Consider the following 15,202-nt stretch of genomic DNA (forward strand, 5'->3'; position numbering starts at 1 on the left):
CCCTCCTTCTCGCCACCTCCGCACTCCAATCTTGATAGACGCGGATCACCGCGTTCTCCCATTTACTACACCGAGTTTTCTTCGCCCATCTAAGGACCATTTCTCTATCCTTAAAACGGAGAAATCTCACCACTATGGCTCTGGGAGCTTCTCCTGCTCTCGATCCTCGCACCATAACTCGGTATGCTCCCTCCACCTCCAACGGACCCGTCGGGGCCTCCACTCCCATTAACGAGTGCAGCATCGTGCTCACATATGCCCCGACGTCCGCCCCCTCCACACCTTCAGGAAGGCCAAGAATCCTCAAGTTGTTCCTCCTTGCGTTATTTTCCAGTGCCTCCAACCTCTCCACAGATTGTTTCTGGTGTGCCTCCTGTATCTCCGACTTCACCACCAGGCCCTGTATATCGTTTTCATTCTCTGCTGCTTTCGCCTTCACGACCCGAAGCTCCTGCTCCTGGGTCTTTTGTTCCTCTTTCAGCCCTTCAATCGCCTGTAATATCGGGGCCAACAACTCTTTCTTCATTCCTTTTTTTATCTCCTCCACGCAGCGTTTCAAAAACTCTTGTTGTTCAGGGCCCCATATGAAACTGCCACCTTCCGACGCCATCTTGGTTTCTGCTTGCCTTCCTTGCCGTTGTTCCAAAGGATCCGCTGCAATCCGGCCACTTTCCTCTCCTTTTTCCATCCGTGTCCAGGGGGAACACCCTCCTGGTTTACCGCACGGTGTTTTCAGCCGTTAAAATTGCCGTTGGGGCTCCTATCAAGAGCCCAAAAGTCCGTTCCACCGGGAGCTGCCGAAACGTGCGACTTAGCTGGTCATCGCCGCACCCGGAAGTTAGGATGGGATTTTGATGTGTCAGTCTGTTTAGGATGGGATTTCGATGTGTCAGTGTGTTTAGGATGGGATTTCGATGTGTCAGTGTGTTTAGGATGGGATTTCGATGTCTCAGTGTGTTTAGGATGGGATTTCGATGTCAGTGTGTTTAGGATGGGATTTCGATGTGTCATTGTGTTTAGGATGGGATTTCGATGTATCAGTGTGTTTAGGATGGGATTTTGATGTGTCAGTGTGTTTAGGATGGGATTTTGATGTGTCAGTATGTTTAGGATGGGATTTCGTTGTGTCAGTGTGTTTAGGATGGGATTTCGATGTCTCAGTGTGTTTAGGATGGGATTTCGATGTATCAGTGTGTTTACGATGGGATTTCGATGTCTCAGTGTGTTTAGGATGGGATTTCGTTGTCTCCGTGTACTTAGGACGAGATTTTGATGTGTCAGTGTGTTTAGGATGGGATTTCAATGTCTCAGTTTGTTTAGGATGGGATTTCGATGTGTCAGTGTCTTGAGGATGGGACTTCGATGTGTCTCTGTGTTTAGGATGGGTTTTCGATGTGTCAGTCTGTTTAGGATGGGATTTCGATGTGTCAGTGTGTTTAGGATGGGATTTCGATGTGTCAGTGTGTTTAGGATGGGATTTCGATGTCAGTGTGTTTAGGATGGGATTTCGATGTGTCAGTGTGTTTAGGATGGGAATTCGATGTGTCAGTGTGTTTAGGATGGGATTTCGATGTGTCAGTGTGTTTAGGATGGGATTTCGATGTGTCAGTGTGTTTAGGATGGGAATTCGATGTGTCAGTGTGTTTAGGATGGGATTTCGATGTGTCAGTGTGTTTAGGATGGGAATTCGATGTGTCAGTGTGTTTAGGATGGGAATTCGATGTGTCAGTGTGTTTAGGATGGGATTTCGATGTCTCTGTGTTTAGGATGGGATTTCGATGTGACAGTGTGTTTAGGATGGGATTTTGATGTGTCAGTGTGGTTAGGATGGGATTTCGATGTATCAGTGTGTTTAGGATTGGATTTCGATGTGTCAGTGTGTTTAGGATGGGATTTTGATGTCTCAGTGCGTTTCGGGTGGGATTTCGATGTCTCAGTGTGGTTAGGATGGGATTTCAATGTCTCAGTATGTTTAGGATGGGATTTCGATGTGTCAGTGTATTTAGGATGGGATTTCGATATGTCTCTGTCTTTAGGATGGGATTTCGATGTGTCAGTGTATTTAGGATGGGATTTCGATATGTCTCTGTCTTTAGGATGGGATTTCAATGTGTCAGTGTGTTTAGGATGGGATTTCGATGTGTCAGTGTGTTTAGGATGGGATTTCAATGTCTCAGTGTGTTTAGGATGGGATTTCGATGTGTCTCTGTGTTGAGGATAGTATTTCGATGTCTGTGTGTTTAGGGTGGGATTTCGATGTGTCCGTGTGTTTACGATGGGATTTCGATGTCTCAGTGTGTTTCCGATGGGATTTCGATGTGTCAGTGTATTTCGTATGGGATTTCGATGTGTCAGTGTGTTTAGGATGGGATTTCGATGTGTCAGTGTGCTTAGGATGGGATTTTAATGTGTCAGTTTGTTGAGGATGGGATTTCGATGTCTCCGTGTGTGTAGGATGGGATTTCGATGTGTCAGTGTGTAGGATGGAATTCCGCTGTCTCAGTGAGTTTAGGATGGGATTTCAATGTCTCAGTGTGTTTAGGATGGGATTTCGATGTGTCTCTGTGTTTAGGATGGGATTTCGATGTGTCAGTGTGTTTAGGATGGGATTTCGATGTCTCAGTGTGTTGAGGATGGGATTTCGATGTGTCACTGTGGTTAGGATGAGATTTCGATGTCTCAGTATGTTGAGGATTGGATTTCGATGTGTCAGTGTGTTTAGGATGGGATTTCGATGTCTCAGTGTGTTTAGGATGGGATTTTGTTGTCTCCGTGTACTTAGGACGAGATTTTGATGTGTCAGTGTGTTTAGGATGGGATTTCAATGTCTCAGTGTGTTTAGGATGGGATTTCGATGTCTCAGTGTGTTTAGGGTGGGTTTTCGATGTGTCAGTCTGTTTAGGATGGGATTTCGATGTGTCAGTGTGTTTAGGATGGGATTTCGATGTGTCAGTGTGTTTAGGATGGGATTTCGATGTCTCAGTGTGTTTAGGATGGGATTTCGATGTGTCAGTGTGTTTAGGATGGGATTTCGATGTCAGTGTGTTTAGGATGGGATTTCGATGTGTCATTGTGTTTAGGATGGGATTTCGATGTCTCTGTGTTTAGGATGGGATTTTGATGTATCAGTGTGGTTAGGATGGGATTTTGATGTCTCAGTGTGTTTAGGATGGGATTTCGATGTGTCAGTGTATTTAGGATGGGATTTCGATATGTCTCTGTCTTTAGGATGGGATTTCGATGTGCCAGTGTGTTTAGGATGGGATTTCCATGTGTCAGTTTGTTTAGGATGGGATTTTGATGTCTCAGTGTGTTTAGGATGGGATTTCGATGTGTCTCTGTGTTTAGGATGGGATTTCGATGTGTCAGTGTGTTTAGGATGGGATTTCAATGTCTCAGTGTGTTTAGGATGGGATTTCGATGTGTCAGTGTGTTTAGGATGGGATTTCAATGTCTCAGTGTGTTTAGGATGGGATTTCGATGTGTCAGTGTGTTTAGGATGGGATTTTGATGTGTCAGTGTGTTTAGGATGGGTTTTCGATGTGTCAGTGTGTTTAGGATGGGATTTCGATGTGTCTCTGTGTTGAGGATAGTATTTCGATGTCTGTGTGTTTAGGGTGGGATTTCGATGTGTCCGTGTGTTTACGATGGGATTTCGATGTCTCAGTGTGTTTCCGATGGGATTTCGATGTGTCAGTGTATTTCGTATGGGATTTCGATGTGTCGGTGTGTTTAGGATGGGATTTCGATGTGTCAGTGTACTTAGGATGGGATTTTAATGTGTCAGTTTGTTGAGGATGGGATTTCGATGTCTCCGTGTGTGTAGGATGGGATTTCGATGTGTCAGTGTGTAGGATGGAATTCCGCTGTCTCAGTGAGTTTAGGATGGATTTCAATGTCTCAGTGTGTTTAGGATGGGATTTCGATGTGTCTCTGTGTTTAGGATGGGATTTCGATGTGTCAGTGTGCTGAGGATGGGATTTCGATGTGTCACTGTGGTTAGGATGAGATTTCGATGTCTCAGTATGTTGAGGATTGGATTTCGATGTGTCAGTGTGTTTAGGATGGGATTTCGATGTCTCAGTATGTTTAGGATGCGGTTTCGATGTGTCAGTGTACTTAGGATGGGATTTCGATGTGTCAGTGTATTTAGGATGGGATTTCGATGTGTCTCTGTGTTTAGGATGGGATTTCGATGTGTCAGTGTGTTTAGGATGGGATTTCGATGTGTCAGTGTGTTTACGATGGGATTTCGATGTGTCAGTGAGTTTAGGATGGGATTTCGATGTCTCAGTGAGTTTAGGATGGGATTTCGATGTCTCAGTGAGTTTAGGATGGGATTTCGATGTCTCAGTGTTTCTAGGATGGGATTTTGATGTGTCAGTGTGTTTAGGATGGGATTTTGATGTGTCAGAATGTTTAGGATGGGATTTCGTTGTGTCAGTGTGTTTAGGATGGGAAATCGATGTGTCAGTGTGTCTAGGATGGGATTCCGATGTCTCAGTATGTTGAGGATTGGATTTTGATGTGTCAGTGTGTTTAGGATGGGATTTCGATGTGTCAGTGTGTTTAGGATGGGATTTCGATGTGTCAGTGTGTTTAGGATGGGATTTCGATGTCTCAGTGTGTTTAGGATGGGATTTCGATGTCAGTGTGTTTAGGATGGGATTTCGATGTGTCATTGTGTTTAGGATGGGATTTCGATGTATCAGTGTGTTTAGGATGGGATTTTGATGTGTCAGTGTGTTTAGGATGGGATTTTGATGTGTCAGTATGTTTAGGATGGGATTTCGTTGTGTCAGTGTGTTTAGGATGGGATTTCGATGTCTCAGTGTGTTTAGGATGGGATTTCGATGTATCAGTGTGTTTACGATGGGATTTCGATGTCTCAGTGTGTTTAGGATGGGATTTCGTTGTCTCCGTGTACTTAGGACGAGATTTTGATGTGTCAGTGTGTTTAGGATGGGATTTCAATGTCTCAGTTTGTTTAGGATGGGATTTCGATGTGTCAGTGTCTTGAGGATGGGACTTCGATGTGTCTCTGTGTTTAGGATGGGTTTTCGATGTGTCAGTCTGTTTAGGATGGGATTTCGATGTGTCAGTGTGTTTAGGATGGGATTTCGATGTGTCAGTGTGTTTAGGATGGGATTTCGATGTCAGTGTGTTTAGGATGGGATTTCGATGTGTCAGTGTGTTTAGGATGGGAATTCGATGTGTCAGTGTGTTTAGGATGGGATTTCGATGTGTCAGTGTGTTTAGGATGGGATTTCGATGTGTCAGTGTGTTTAGGATGGGAATTCGATGTGTCAGTGTGTTTAGGATGGGATTTCGATGTGTCAGTGTGTTTAGGATGGGAATTCGATGTGTCAGTGTGTTTAGGATGGGAATTCGATGTGTCAGTGTGTTTAGGATGGGATTTCGATGTCTCTGTGTTTAGGATGGGATTTCGATGTGACAGTGTGTTTAGGATGGGATTTTGATGTGTCAGTGTGGTTAGGATGGGATTTCGATGTATCAGTGTGTTTAGGATTGGATTTCGATGTGTCAGTGTGTTTAGGATGGGATTTTGATGTCTCAGTGCGTTTCGGGTGGGATTTCGATGTCTCAGTGTGGTTAGGATGGGATTTCAATGTCTCAGTATGTTTAGGATGGGATTTCGATGTGTCAGTGTATTTAGGATGGGATTTCGATATGTCTCTGTCTTTAGGATGGGATTTCGATGTGTCAGTGTATTTAGGATGGGATTTCGATATGTCTCTGTCTTTAGGATGGGATTTCAATGTGTCAGTGTGTTTAGGATGGGATTTCGATGTGTCAGTGTGTTTAGGATGGGATTTCAATGTCTCAGTGTGTTTAGGATGGGATTTCGATGTGTCTCTGTGTTGAGGATAGTATTTCGATGTCTGTGTGTTTAGGGTGGGATTTCGATGTGTCCGTGTGTTTACGATGGGATTTCGATGTCTCAGTGTGTTTCCGATGGGATTTCGATGTGTCAGTGTATTTCGTATGGGATTTCGATGTGTCAGTGTGTTTAGGATGGGATTTCGATGTGTCAGTGTGCTTAGGATGGGATTTTAATGTGTCAGTTTGTTGAGGATGGGATTTCGATGTCTCCGTGTGTGTAGGATGGGATTTCGATGTGTCAGTGTGTAGGATGGAATTCCGCTGTCTCAGTGAGTTTAGGATGGGATTTCAATGTCTCAGTGTGTTTAGGATGGGATTTCGATGTGTCTCTGTGTTTAGGATGGGATTTCGATGTGTCAGTGTGTTTAGGATGGGATTTCGATGTCTCAGTGTGTTGAGGATGGGATTTCGATGTGTCACTGTGGTTAGGATGAGATTTCGATGTCTCAGTATGTTGAGGATTGGATTTCGATGTGTCAGTGTGTTTAGGATGGGATTTCGATGTCTCAGTGTGTTTAGGATGGGATTTTGTTGTCTCCGTGTACTTAGGACGAGATTTTGATGTGTCAGTGTGTTTAGGATGGGATTTCAATGTCTCAGTGTGTTTAGGATGGGATTTCGATGTCTCAGTGTGTTTAGGGTGGGTTTTCGATGTGTCAGTCTGTTTAGGATGGGATTTCGATGTGTCAGTGTGTTTAGGATGGGATTTCGATGTGTCAGTGTGTTTAGGATGGGATTTCGATGTCTCAGTGTGTTTAGGATGGGATTTCGATGTGTCAGTGTGTTTAGGATGGGATTTCGATGTCAGTGTGTTTAGGATGGGATTTCGATGTGTCATTGTGTTTAGGATGGGATTTCGATGTCTCTGTGTTTAGGATGGGATTTTGATGTATCAGTGTGGTTAGGATGGGATTTTGATGTCTCAGTGTGTTTAGGATGGGATTTCGATGTGTCAGTGTATTTAGGATGGGATTTCGATATGTCTCTGTCTTTAGGATGGGATTTCGATGTGCCAGTGTGTTTAGGATGGGATTTCCATGTGTCAGTTTGTTTAGGATGGGATTTTGATGTCTCAGTGTGTTTAGGATGGGATTTCGATGTGTCTCTGTGTTTAGGATGGGATTTCGATGTGTCAGTGTGTTTAGGATGGGATTTCAATGTCTCAGTGTGTTTAGGATGGGATTTCGATGTGTCAGTGTGTTTAGGATGGGATTTCAATGTCTCAGTGTGTTTAGGATGGGATTTCGATGTGTCAGTGTGTTTAGGATGGGATTTTGATGTGTCAGTGTGTTTAGGATGGGTTTTCGATGTGTCAGTGTGTTTAGGATGGGATTTCGATGTGTCTCTGTGTTGAGGATAGTATTTCGATGTCTGTGTGTTTAGGGTGGGATTTCGATGTGTCCGTGTGTTTACGATGGGATTTCGATGTCTCAGTGTGTTTCCGATGGGATTTCGATGTGTCAGTGTATTTCGTATGGGATTTCGATGTGTCGGTGTGTTTAGGATGGGATTTCGATGTGTCAGTGTACTTAGGATGGGATTTTAATGTGTCAGTTTGTTGAGGATGGGATTTCGATGTCTCCGTGTGTGTAGGATGGGATTTCGATGTGTCAGTGTGTAGGATGGAATTCCGCTGTCTCAGTGAGTTTAGGATGGATTTCAATGTCTCAGTGTGTTTAGGATGGGATTTCGATGTGTCTCTGTGTTTAGGATGGGATTTCGATGTGTCAGTGTGCTGAGGATGGGATTTCGATGTGTCACTGTGGTTAGGATGAGATTTCGATGTCTCAGTATGTTGAGGATTGGATTTCGATGTGTCAGTGTGTTTAGGATGGGATTTCGATGTCTCAGTATGTTTAGGATGCGGTTTCGATGTGTCAGTGTACTTAGGATGGGATTTCGATGTGTCAGTGTATTTAGGATGGGATTTCGATGTGTCTCTGTGTTTAGGATGGGATTTCGATGTGTCAGTGTGTTTAGGATGGGATTTCGATGTGTCAGTGTGTTTACGATGGGATTTCGATGTGTCAGTGAGTTTAGGATGGGATTTCGATGTCTCAGTGAGTTTAGGATGGGATTTCGATGTCTCAGTGAGTTTAGGATGGGATTTCGATGTCTCAGTGTTTCTAGGATGGGATTTTGATGTGTCAGTGTGTTTAGGATGGGATTTTGATGTGTCAGAATGTTTAGGATGGGATTTCGTTGTGTCAGTGTGTTTAGGATGGGAAATCGATGTGTCAGTGTGTCTAGGATGGGATTCCGATGTCTCAGTATGTTGAGGATTGGATTTTGATGTGTCAGTGTGTTTAGGATGGGATTTCGATGTGTCAGTGTGTTTAGGATGGGATTTCGATGTGTCAGTGTGTTTAGGATGGGATTTCGATGTCTCAGTGTGTTTAGGATGGGATTTCGATGTCAGTGTGTTTAGGATGGGATTTCGATGTGTCATTGTGTTTAGGATGGGATTTCGATGTATCAGTGTGTTTAGGATGGGATTTTGATGTGTCAGTGTGTTTAGGATGGGATTTTGATGTGTCAGTATGTTTAGGATGGGATTTCGTTGTGTCAGTGTGTTTAGGATGGGATTTCGATGTCTCAGTGTGTTTAGGATGGGATTTCGATGTATCAGTGTGTTTACGATGGGATTTCGATGTCTCAGTGTGTTTAGGATGGGATTTCGTTGTCTCCGTGTACTTAGGACGAGATTTTGATGTGTCAGTGTGTTTAGGATGGGATTTCAATGTCTCAGTTTGTTTAGGATGGGATTTCGATGTGTCAGTGTCTTGAGGATGGGACTTCGATGTGTCTCTGTGTTTAGGATGGGTTTTCGATGTGTCAGTCTGTTTAGGATGGGATTTCGATGTGTCAGTGTGTTTAGGATGGGATTTCGATGTGTCAGTGTGTTTAGGATGGGATTTCGATGTCAGTGTGTTTAGGATGGGATTTCGATGTGTCAGTGTGTTTAGGATGGGAATTCGATGTGTCAGTGTGTTTAGGATGGGATTTCGATGTGTCAGTGTGTTTAGGATGGGATTTCGATGTGTCAGTGTGTTTAGGATGGGAATTCGATGTGTCAGTGTGTTTAGGATGGGATTTCGATGTGTCAGTGTGTTTAGGATGGGAATTCGATGTGTCAGTGTGTTTAGGATGGGAATTCGATGTGTCAGTGTGTTTAGGATGGGATTTCGATGTCTCTGTGTTTAGGATGGGATTTCGATGTGACAGTGTGTTTAGGATGGGATTTTGATGTGTCAGTGTGGTTAGGATGGGATTTCGATGTATCAGTGTGTTTAGGATTGGATTTCGATGTGTCAGTGTGTTTAGGATGGGATTTTGATGTCTCAGTGCGTTTCGGGTGGGATTTCGATGTCTCAGTGTGGTTAGGATGGGATTTCAATGTCTCAGTATGTTTAGGATGGGATTTCGATGTGTCAGTGTATTTAGGATGGGATTTCGATATGTCTCTGTCTTTAGGATGGGATTTCGATGTGTCAGTGTATTTAGGATGGGATTTCGATATGTCTCTGTCTTTAGGATGGGATTTCAATGTGTCAGTGTGTTTAGGATGGGATTTCGATGTGTCAGTGTGTTTAGGATGGGATTTCAATGTCTCAGTGTGTTTAGGATGGGATTTCGATGTGTCTCTGTGTTGAGGATAGTATTTCGATGTCTGTGTGTTTAGGGTGGGATTTCGATGTGTCCGTGTGTTTACGATGGGATTTCGATGTCTCAGTGTGTTTCCGATGGGATTTCGATGTGTCAGTGTATTTCGTATGGGATTTCGATGTGTCAGTGTGTTTAGGATGGGATTTCGATGTGTCAGTGTGCTTAGGATGGGATTTTAATGTGTCAGTTTGTTGAGGATGGGATTTCGATGTCTCCGTGTGTGTAGGATGGGATTTCGATGTGTCAGTGTGTAGGATGGAATTCCGCTGTCTCAGTGAGTTTAGGATGGGATTTCAATGTCTCAGTGTGTTTAGGATGGGATTTCGATGTGTCTCTGTGTTTAGGATGGGATTTCGATGTGTCAGTGTGTTTAGGATGGGATTTCGATGTCTCAGTGTGTTGAGGATGGGATTTCGATGTGTCACTGTGGTTAGGATGAGATTTCGATGTCTCAGTATGTTGAGGATTGGATTTCGATGTGTCAGTGTGTTTAGGATGGGATTTCGATGTCTCAGTGTGTTTAGGATGGGATTTTGTTGTCTCCGTGTACTTAGGACGAGATTTTGATGTGTCAGTGTGTTTAGGATGGGATTTCAATGTCTCAGTGTGTTTAGGATGGGATTTCGATGTCTCAGTGTGTTTAGGGTGGGTTTTCGATGTGTCAGTCTGTTTAGGATGGGATTTCGATGTGTCAGTGTGTTTAGGATGGGATTTCGATGTGTCAGTGTGTTTAGGATGGGATTTCGATGTCTCAGTGTGTTTAGGATGGGATTTCGATGTGTCAGTGTGTTTAGGATGGGATTTCGATGTCAGTGTGTTTAGGATGGGATTTCGATGTGTCATTGTGTTTAGGATGGGATTTCGATGTCTCTGTGTTTAGGATGGGATTTTGATGTATCAGTGTGGTTAGGATGGGATTTTGATGTCTCAGTGTGTTTAGGATGGGATTTCGATGTGTCAGTGTATTTAGGATGGGATTTCGATATGTCTCTGTCTTTAGGATGGGATTTCGATGTGCCAGTGTGTTTAGGATGGGATTTCCATGTGTCAGTTTGTTTAGGATGGGATTTTGATGTCTCAGTGTGTTTAGGATGGGATTTCGATGTGTCTCTGTGTTTAGGATGGGATTTCGATGTGTCAGTGTGTTTAGGATGGGATTTCAATGTCTCAGTGTGTTTAGGATGGGATTTCGATGTGTCAGTGTGTTTAGGATGGGATTTCAATGTCTCAGTGTGTTTAGGATGGGATTTCGATGTGTCAGTGTGTTTAGGATGGGATTTTGATGTGTCAGTGTGTTTAGGATGGGTTTTCGATGTGTCAGTGTGTTTAGGATGGGATTTCGATGTGTCTCTGTGTTGAGGATAGTATTTCGATGTCTGTGTGTTTAGGGTGGGATTTCGATGTGTCCGTGTGTTTACGATGGGATTTCGATGTCTCAGTGTGTTTCCGATGGGATTTCGATGTGTCAGTGTATTTCGTATGGGATTTCGATGTGTCGGTGTGTTTAGGATGGGATTTCGATGTGTCAGTGTACTTAGGATGGGATTTTAATGTGTCAGTTTGTTGAGGATGGGATTTCGATGTCTCCGTGTGTGTAGGATGGGATTTCGATGTGTCAGTGTGTAGGATGGAATTCCGCTGTCTCAGTGAGTTTAGGATGGATTTCAATGTCTCAGTGTGTTTAGGATGGGATTTCGATGTGTCTCTGTGTTTAGGATGGGATTTCGATGTGTCAGTGTGCTGAGGATGGGATTTCGATGTGTCACTGTGGTTAGGATGAGATTTCGATGTCTCAGTATGTTGAGGATTGGATTTCGATGTGTCAGTGTGTTTAGGATGGGATTTCGATGTCTCAGTATGTTTAGGATGCGGTTTCGATGTGTCAGTGTACTTAGGATGGGATTTCGATGTGTCAGTGTATTTAGGATGGGATTTCGATGTGTCTCTGTGTTTAGGATGGGATTTCGATGTGTCAGTGTGTTTAGGATGGGATTTCGATGTGTCAGTGTGTTTACGATGGGATTTCGATGTGTCAGTGAGTTTAGGATGGGATTTCGATGTCTCAGTGAGTTTAGGATGGGATTTCGATGTCTCAGTGAGTTTAGGATGGGATTTCGATGTCTCAGTGTTTCTAGGATGGGATTTTGATGTGTCAGTGTGTTTAGGATGGGATTTTGATGTGTCAGAATGTTTAGGATGGGATTTCGTTGTGTCAGTGTGTTTAGGATGGGAAATCGATGTGTCAGTGTGTCTAGGATGGGATTCCGATGTCTCAGTATGTTGAGGATTGGATTTTGATGTGTCAGTGTGTTTAGGATGGGATTTCAATGTCTCAGTATGTTTAGGATGCGGTTTCGATGTGTCAGTGTATTTAGGATGGGATTTCGATGTGTCTCTGTGTTTAGGATGGGATTTCGATGTGTCAGTGTGTTTCGGGTGGGATTTCGATGTGTCAGTGTGTTTAGGATGGGATTTCGATGTGTCTCTGTGTTTAGGATAGTACTTTGATGTCTCTGTGTTTATAGTGGGATTTCGATCTGTCAGTGTGTTTAGGATGGGATTTCGATGTATCAGTGTGTTTAGGATGGGATTTCGATGTGTCAGTGTGTTTAGGATGGGATTTCGATGTGTCTCTGTGTTTAGGATGGGATTTCGATGTGTCAGTGTGTTTAGGGTGGGATTTCGATGTGTCTGTGTGTTTAGGATGGGATTTTGATGTGTCTGTGTGTTTAGGATGGGATTTCGATGGGTCACTGTGTTTAGGATGGGATTTCGATGTGTCAGTGTGTTTAGGACGGGCTTTCGATGTGTCTGTGTTTAGGATGGGATTTCGATGTGTCAGTGTGTTTAGGACGGGATTTCGATGTCTCAGTTTGTTTAGGATGGGATTTCGATGTGTCAGTGTGTTTAGGATGGGATTTCGATGTCTCAGTGTGTTTAGGATGGGATTTCGATGTGTCAGTGTGTTTAGGATGGGATTTCGATGTGTCTCTGTATTTAGGATAGTATTTCGATGTCTGTGTGTTTAGGGTGGGATTTCGATGTGTCCGTGTGTTTACGATGGGATTTCGATGTCTCAGTGTGTTTACGATGGGATTTCGATGTGTCAGTGTATTTAGGATGGGATTTCGATGTGTCAGTGTGTTTAGGATGGGATTTCGATGTGTCAGTGTGTTTAGGATGGGATTTCGATGTGTCAGTGTGTTTACGATGGGATTTCGATGTCTCAGTGTGTTTACGATGGGATTTCGATGTGTCAGTGTATTTAGGATGGGATTTCGACGTGTCAGTGTGTTTAGGATGGGATTTTAATGTGTCAGTTTGTTGAGGATGGGATTTCGATGTCTCCGTGTGTGTAGGATGGGATTTCGATGTGTCAGTGTGTAGGATGGAATTCCGCTGTCTCAGTGAGTTTAGGATGGGATTTCAATGTCTCAGTGTGTTTAGGATGGGATTTCGATGTGTCTCTGTGTTTAGGATGGGATTTCGATGTGTCAGTGTGTTGAGGATGGGATTTCGATGTGTCACTGTGGTTAGGATGGGATTTCGATGTCTCAGTATGTTGAGGATTGGATTTCGATGTGTCAGTGTGTTTAGGATGGGATTTCGATGTCTCAGTGTGGTTAGGATTGGATTTCAATGTCTCAGTATGTTTAGGATGCGGTTTCGATGTGTCAGTGTACTTAGGATGGGATTTTGATGTGTCAGTGTATTTAGGATGGGATTTCGATGTGTCTCTGTGTTTAGGATGGGATTTCGATGTGTCAGTGTGTTTAGGATGGGATTTCGATGTGTCTGTGTTTAGGATGGGATTTTGATGTCTCAGTGTGTTTAGGATGGGATTTTGATGTCTCAGTGTGTTTAGGATCGGATTTCGATGTGTCAGAGTGTTTAGAATGGGATTTCGATGTGTCAGTGTGTAAGATGGGATTTCGATGTCTCCGTGTGTGTAGGATGGGATTTCGATGTGTCAGTGTGTTTAGGATGGGATTTCGATGTGTCAGTGTGCTTAGGATGGGATTTTAATGTGTCAGTTTGTTGAGGATGGGATTTCGATGTCTCCGTGTGTGTAGGATGGGATTCCGCTGTCTCAGTGAGTTTAGGATGGGATTTCAATGTCTCAGTGTGTTTAGGATGGGATTTCGATGTGTCTCTGTGTTTAGGATGGGATTTTGATGTGTCAGTGTGTTGAGGATGGGATTTCGATGTGTCACTGTGGTTAGGATGGGATTTCGATGTCTCAGTATGTTGAGGATTGGATTTCGATGTGTCAGTGTGTTTAGGATGGGATTTCGATGTCTCAATGTGGTTAGGATGGGATTTCAATGTCTCAGTATGTTTAGGATGGGATTTCGATGTCTCAGTGAGTTTAGGATGGGATTTCAATGTCTCAGTGAGTTTAGATGGGATTTCAATGTCTCAGTGTGTTTATGATGGGATTTCGATGTGTCTCTGTGTTTAGGATGGGATTTCGATGTGTCAGTGTGTTTAGGATGGGATTTCGATGTGTCAGTGTGTTTAGGACGGGATTTCGATGTGTCACTGTGTTTAGGATAGTATTTCGATGTGTCAGTGTGTTTAGGATGGGATTTTGATGTGTCAGTGTGTTTAGGATGGGATTTCGATGTCTCTGTGTTTAGGGTGGGATTTCGATGTGTCTCTGTGTTTCGGATGGGATTTCGATGTGTCAAAGTGGTTAGGATGGGATTTCGATGTGTCAGTATGTTTAGGATGGGATTTCGATGTCTCAGTGCGTTTCGGGTGGGATTTCGATGTCTCACTGCGTTTCGGGTGGGATTTCGATGTCTCTGTGTTTAGGATGGGATTTCGATGTGTCAGTGTGTTTAGGATGGGATTTCGATGTGTCTGTGTGTTTTGGATGGGATTTCGATGTCTCAGTGTGTTTAGGATGGGATTTCGATGTGTCAGTGTGTTTAGGACGGACTTTCGATGTGTCTGTGTTGAGGATGGAATTTCGATGTGTCAGTGTGTTTAGGATGGGTTTCCGATGTGTCAGTGTGTTTAGGATGGGTTTCCGATGTGTCAGTGTGTTTAGGATGGGATTTCGATGTCTCAGTGTGTTTAGGACGGGATATCGACGTGTCATTGTGTTTAGGATGGGATTTCGATGTCTCAGTGAGGTTAGGATGGGATTTCGATGTGTCAGTGTGTTTAGGATGGGATTTTGATGTATCAGTGTGTTTAGGATGGGAATTCGATGTGTCAGTGTGTTTAGGATGGGATTTCGATGTGTCTCTGTGTTTGGGATGGGATTTTGATGTGTCAGTATGTTTAGGATGGGATTTCGTTGTATCAGTGTCTTTAGGATGCGATTTCGATGTCTCAGTTTGTTTAGGATGGGATTTCGATGTGTCAGTGTGTTTAGGATGGGATTTCCATGTCTCTGTGTTTAGGATTGGATTTCGATGTGTCAGTGTGTTTAGGATGGGATTTCGATGTCTCAATGTGGTTAGAATGGGATTTCAATGTCTCAGTATGTTTAGGATGCGGTTTCGATGTGTCAGTGTATTTAGGATGGGATTTCGATGTGTCTCTGTGTTTAGGATGGGATTTCGATGTGTCAGTGTGTTTAGGATGGGATTTCGATGTGTCAGTGTGTTTAGGATGGGAT

General features: G+C 43.4%; 1 protein-coding gene across 4 annotated transcripts in view; it reads left to right on the forward strand.

Annotated features, from left to right (window-relative positions):
- The window catches only part of rilpl1 (Rab interacting lysosomal protein-like 1), a 184,044-nt gene that overhangs the window by 105,667 nt on the left and 63,175 nt on the right, over positions 1-15,202 (forward strand). The gene's annotated exons all lie outside the window — the stretch shown is intronic.

Source organism: Scyliorhinus torazame, chromosome 1 (assembly GCF_047496885.1).
Source record: "Scyliorhinus torazame isolate Kashiwa2021f chromosome 1, sScyTor2.1, whole genome shotgun sequence".
In the NCBI taxonomy this organism is placed as follows: Eukaryota; Metazoa; Chordata; class Chondrichthyes; order Carcharhiniformes; family Scyliorhinidae; genus Scyliorhinus; species Scyliorhinus torazame.